At 44.9% G+C, this 6,681-nt stretch overlaps 1 protein-coding gene across 7 annotated transcripts in view; it reads right to left on the bottom strand.

Annotated features, from left to right (window-relative positions):
• Nucleotides 1-6,681, bottom strand: part of dtnba (dystrobrevin, beta a) — a 46,351-nt gene extending 39,670 nt beyond the window's left edge. For 2 of the 7 annotated variants that reach the window (XM_042094735.1, XM_042094737.1), the window contains exon 1: nt 6,336-6,672. The gene's annotated coding sequence lies outside the window, so the exon portion shown is untranslated. Of the gene's footprint in view, nt 1-6,335 lie in introns of all 7 variants that reach the window. The other 5 variants (XM_042094743.1, XM_042094741.1, XM_042094742.1 and 2 more) reach the window with 5 other exon arrangements.

The following is a 6,681-nucleotide window of genomic DNA, read 5'->3' as shown; positions in this document are numbered from 1 at the left end:
GTTCTGTTTTAGGATAATTTCTAGCATGCATTTAAAATGAGCCTAGATTCAGACCAAGCCAAACTAGTGTGTTACCGGTATATTCAGCTATGTAATTGTGTTCAGTTGTCGTGCTGTGATCTAAGACCACTTTTCAAAAACATATGTGTACACATTAGTATTTGCTGACAGACTGAAACCAATAGCGTCAGACTCAGCAGTTTGGTTTCAGAGCTGGGTGCTGAATATTAATACATTATTACATGGACAAAGCTGGGAGACAAGACAAACTAAACAGATCCAGCGGAGGCCATGAAAAAGCATGATTATTGAAATATCCATTCACACCACACTCACTGGCAGGACGAAATATGAATACGGATTTAAAAGGCAGAGAGCTGATCAAATAAAAGATGAACTTGGGATGACTGGACACACACACACTCAAAAAAGTATGACAAATTGACCACACCGACCACACTGATAGGAAGGGATAACCACACAGGATTGGTATCAAACCTGCTGAGCAGATCAGCTGATAGATGAACTTAGATGGCCTGGCCTTGCCTGAACTCATCATCTGTTTTCAGATGGTTCCGCAACACACTACAGACACACAGTCCACATTCATCCGATACGGCTGCGGAGCAAAATGAGTTCGGGGTCTCCAGCAGATCCAAATTGCTCCACTTCGGATACACTGAGCCGATGGTCTAATGTGGAAGGGAGGGCGAATCATAACAAAAGTGCGTCGGATACATTTGTATCCGACATAGATGTAGCCTAACACAAGTCCTCCTGGGGCAGCCATGGCCTACTGGTTAGCGCGTCGGACTTGTAACCGGAGGGTTGCCGGTTCGAACCCCGACCAGTAGGCACGGCTGAAGTGCCCTTGAGCAAGGCACCTAACCCCTCACTGCTCTCCGAACGCCGGGGTTAGTGTGTGCTTCACCTCACTGTGTGTTCACTGTGTGCTGAGTGTGTTTCACTAATTCACGGATTGGGATAAATGCTGACCAAATTTCCCTCAAGGGATCAAAAGAGTATATATACTTATACTTCCTCTGAACATGTATAGCAACTTTTCCTATTGGTTGTATTTTACTGCAGAGGTTTATTACTCATGTTGCCAACAGACCAACTGTTAGATCCGTGTTTATATATTAATCATTAGTGAATAACTGATGATTATTGTGTTTGACCCCAAAGAAGGCCTGTGCACTGAACTGCATCACTGCATGTTTACTGTTCAATCTACAGTTGCTGTGCCCCTCCCTCACCTCCAGCCTCTCCTACACATGCACACACACACACACATACACACACCTACAGCCTTTCCACACATGCACACACACACATGCACACCTACAGACCTTCCACACACCTCCAGTTCCACACACCTCCAGTATTGTTCTTAAACCTGCTATTAAGGTTTGGATGCAAAGTTTCTCAACATGTAAGCTACCCTACTTGACATCCTGAACTTCTGCAAGACTACAGTACAATGTTTTTCAACATGTACAGTAAGCTACCCTATCGACATCCTGAACTTCTGCAAGACTACAATGTTTCTCAACATGTAAGCTACCCTCCTTGACATCTTGAACTTCTGCAAGACTGCTCTTAATGTGTCCCAACACTCCCTGGAACAAATACCCCTCCTTTTTTAGTGTTATTATGGTGTCTGTAAGATTGAAGTTATCACCTGGCTTTCTTTGTTATCAGCTGGGAGTCTGAGCAGGAGAGGCCCACTCTCCCATACAACACTTAGTGACTTAACAACAGGGCCAGAGTTCCCACACACATGCACACACACCCACATACGCACACACACACAGACACACAATCCTGACCTGCAGACAGTGGCATGTTCTGCTGAACATGTTCTGCTATGTGGACCAGACAGTGGCATGTTCTGCTGAACATGTTCTGCTATGTGGACCAGACAGTGTTATGTTCTGCTGAATGTTCTGCTATGTGGACCAGACAGTGGCATGTTCTGCTGAATGTTCTGCTATGTGGACCAGACAGTGGCATGTTCTGCTGAATGTTCTGCTATGTGGACCAGACAGTGGTATGTTCTGCTGAATGTTCTGCTGAACATGTTCTGCTATGTGGACCAGACAGTGGTATGTTCTGCTGAACATGTTCTGCTATGTGGACCAGACAGTGGCATGTTCTGCTGAACATGTTCCGCTATGTGGACCTGCAGGACATCTACACTACAAGAGTGTGAATAAGGGCCCAAAACATTTTAAAAGACATTTCACACAATGACATGGACTGTTCAGACCACTGCGGTCAGGTGGACGCCTTCGTGGCAGACTGAGGAGGAGTTTCTATCCTCATACCATTTAAATCCTTTACACACCCAAAACCCTTTTAACCTACACACTGACAATGATGGAAGTAAAAACACAGCAGACACAACCATTCAGTTTCATCATAATATTTACAGACGCACCTGGCCAAGCAGGTTGTGTGAACCATGATGGTAATTTTGTCCATGACCGTTTCTACAAACACAAGGACTCGGTAAGGCGGAACAACGCTGTTAGCCGTGAGCAGTCCAATCACATGATTGGATACATGCTTGGGGAGGGATGGGAAAGTTCCTTTTCTGTCATCGCCTAAACGACCCCTGCGGTCAATGGGTCACCCATAGACGTGCTGGATGTATACATTGGATTAGTAGGACAAACGCTTGAAAGGAATAGGTCAACCAAAAATGTAAGTTCTGTCTTCTTAACCCCACAGGAGCGATAACCAGAATTAGAAGTGGAACTGCAAAGCATAGATAGCACTATTCACAGAAACGCTTTATTCCACATCAAACATTTAAGGAAAAAAACGAATTAAGCTGACGGAAATTCCATGGGATGTTTAATGGGCATGGAATCATTCTGCAGAAATGAACATGAAAGAACTATGACTGGCTCGAGACTCACAGATCCTCTGAGCAATATCCACACCAGAAGGAGTCATGAAGCCCTCCAGCTCTGAGCAACGGAGAAGGGTAAGTGTGACCTGTTGATGCTCTCCATGCTCTCCAAGATGGCGGCGCGTGCACAACGCGAGGCTCGACGTCTCTCCACTGCATTCCATTTACTCTGTACCTGTACTCTGCTAAGAGACAATAAAGTTGAATCTAATCTAATCTAATCTAATCTAATCTAATCTAATCTAATCTAATCTAATCTAATCTAATCTAATCTAATCTCTTGCGCTGAAAATGCTGGAGGAGTAGCAGTGTGCCTGTGCCTCAGTCCCAGGTCAGAGACCTTAGGTCAAAGGTCAGAGGTCATTGTATTCTGGCTCATGCCTTCTCTCCCTCAGTGTGACATGACTGTCAGCTCCTGTTGCACTCTCAGCGGCTTGAGTGACTGATTGGTGACAACATGGCTTAAATGGAAACACACTTAAGTACACACACACACACACACACACACACACACACACACACACACTCATCACCCACACACACACACACACTCATCACACACACACACACACACACACACACACACACACACACACATTCTTGAACATACTAGCACATGTCAAGTCACAAATAGATACACCTATTCACACAATCCCTCAACACACACACACACACACACACACACACACACACACAATAGATTTAATCACCAGATAGATTAAAATGAATTCTCTCTCCATTTCACTCATATCATCTAAACTGACACCTGTGATGAGCTTATCCACCCTCAGATCACCACTGATAATGTGCTTCCCTCTCTCTCTCTCTCTGTGTGTGTGTGTGTGTGTGTATGTGTGCATGTAAATGACTTTGCGTAAGTTGACGTTCACATTTTTGTTCATGCGGGAGAGATCCAATCTGCATCTCTGTGATTGTGTAAGAGACTAGAAAGCAAAAAGAGACAGGGAGGGAGGGATAGAGAAAGAGTGTGTGTCTGTGTGTGTGTGTTTCTGTGTGTGTGTTTCTGTGTGTGTGTTTCTGTGTAACATGGGACACAGTTGTGTCATGAGTGTTTTGTTAGAAAGGGGACACATTCCAGAGAGCATTTATGGGTCTTAAATGACAGAGCACAGAGCAAGAAAAAGAGAGAATGTGTGTGTGTGTGTGTTTGTGTGTGTGTGTGTGTGTATGTGTCTAAGCTTATGCCTATCAATCATGTGCTTTTTGCATGTCGCCCCATACAATGCCTTCACGCACTTCCCTACAAAAGCCAACATGCTTAGGGGCCCATTTTCACACACAGGCAAACACCCTCTTTCACTCTCTCTTGCTCCCCTCTCTCACTCACACACACACACACACACACACACACACACGCACACACACACACACACACACACACACACACACACACACACACACACACACACACACACACACACACACACGCTCTCACACACACACCAAAACTATTTTTGCCATGGTGACGACTGGAGCTGACATTGCCCTGACAAGCACACACTCATACATCAAAGCTACAAGTCCTTAGAGCAGAGTCCAAAAGAGCAGAGCAAAACAGAGCCGAGAGCACCTAAAGTTAACCATCAGGCTTCCCTTCTCTCCTCCAAAACAGAGCCGAGAGCACCTAAAGTTAACCATCAGGCTTCTCTCCTCTCCTCCAAAACAGAGCCGAGAGCACCTAAAGTTAACCATCAGGCTTCCCTTCTCTCCTCCAAAACAGAGCCGAGAGCACCTAAAGTTAACCATCAGGCTTCTCTCCTCTTCTCCAAAACAGAGCCGAGAGCACCTAAAGTTATACTAAAGTTAACCATCAGGCTTCTCTCCTCTTCTCCAAAACAGAGCCGAGAGCACCTAAAGTTATACTAAAGATAACCATCAGGCTTCTCACCCCTTCTCCAAAACAGAGCCGAGAGCACCTAAAGTTAACCATCAGGCTTCTCTCCTCTTCTCCAAAACAGAGCCGAGAGCACCTAAAGTTATACTAAAGTTAACCATCAGGCTTCTCTTCTCCAAGTCAGAGCCGAGAGCACCTAAAGTTCTCTAAAGCTTATCTTCTCCTCTACATCCAGCCTCCTCTCTCTGTATGCCTCACCAAAAGAACCCTACTGGTGCTTACACATGCTCTTACCACACACACACACACACACACACACCCACTATCTGTCTTATCAGAAGTGGTTTACTGGAACAGCAAGAGGGAATGTCAAGCAGTGAGCAAGGCCTAGTAAGGTGTGATACGCTGAAGTGGAACATCCTGACCTACAGTTTTTTCAAGCTTACACACACACAAACAGAGAGAGCAAAGATAGATTATTGTTGTACTGGATATCTACCTGATGCAACCCTAATCTAACTAAGTGTTTGTGCAGAGGTTGCAGACATCTGACAAATCCTTCCATTACTGTGTGGTTAGTCATGCAACTATGTAGATTTTTTTTTTTTATCGTGTGGAGATGGCCAGAATGCTGCCATATTTAGGTCGTTCATCTACCTAAAAGGAGATTTCAGTATATGGTCTTCTGTCACGGACGTGGAAAAGACAGACTATTGCCGTTTTCCACTAATTCGACTCAATCAATCAAAGACAATAACGCTGACTTGCATCAGAGTAACCTAAAAAGGTCCTCACAGTATTAGAAGTCATGATCAGAAAACAACAAAAATGGACAAAAGCGTATTCCTGCAGAGATACGCAACCAAACTTGCATGGCAACATATTTGGATGAAACAACATATGCCATAACCTACATTTCCTTTCCAATAAGTGACAGTGGCTGACCGCCCACTTCATTGAAAATGTTTTCAGTTACAGACTCGCAGATTCAACCTTAAACAAAGCTATTTATTCCCTGTGGTTGTTAACGTAAAAAGCTATTCTTAGATAGGCACAGAACATGCGTAGATGCATCACACCATTTGTTTTGGTTTGTTTCGCTCGAATCGGAGACTGGACATTGTGGTTGGATAGATCTGAATGAGGCTCGTATGCCTCCTGTGTCGCCTACAGGACGTTCAGAAACGCAGGCTTCGGGTAAAAAAACAAAACTTCCACCGGCGTGGAGAAAGAAGGCACATTAACTGTACGCTTGTGTCCGGACACAGTGCATGTAACCTCTAACGTACCTCTAAACGTACCGTAAATCGCCTCGGAGTACTTTATCCGTTTACTTGAGGAAACGAGACATAAAAGCGCGGCCATATTGTTAAAAAAAATTTAACTCCATCTTTGCCTTATTCCCCCTTCACATGAATGCCTGGGTGAAAGTGCTTCCAGACAGCCAGGATACCATTGATTTGTATCACCAGTTTAGCAGAAACAAAAACACACTTTTCTGTTTCAATCACAGAAACTATCTCCGGGGTAGCCCTCGTTGCTCGTTGTGCACTCACTCACCAGAATTTCCGCAGGTAGTAGTCACAGTTCGCAGGCAATCAGCATCCAGTTAACACAAAACACTTTCGAATAACCGTAGGAAGGGCAGATTTATTCTTTTCTAATTCATCCCCTAGCTTCAGGCTGGTGAACTCCTCGGTGTGAATTGACCGCAGTCACCGCTGAAAGCTCCGGAGAGACGGGGAAATACGTTTGTGCTTCCCCATGGTCCACCAACAACAGTCGCTGTCTGCGTTTGGAGTCGAGCTGCGGTGGAATGAGTTGTCCTCTCACTCGCGCTACCGCACTGCCTTACTACTTCTTACTCTCTCTCTCGCTCTCTCTCTCTCTCTCTCTCTCTGTTCAC

Source organism: Alosa sapidissima, chromosome 6 (genome assembly GCF_018492685.1).
Source record: "Alosa sapidissima isolate fAloSap1 chromosome 6, fAloSap1.pri, whole genome shotgun sequence".
NCBI lineage: Eukaryota > Metazoa > Chordata > Actinopteri > Clupeiformes > Clupeidae > Alosa > Alosa sapidissima.
This window is presented reverse-complemented; position numbering and strand designations above follow the sequence as displayed.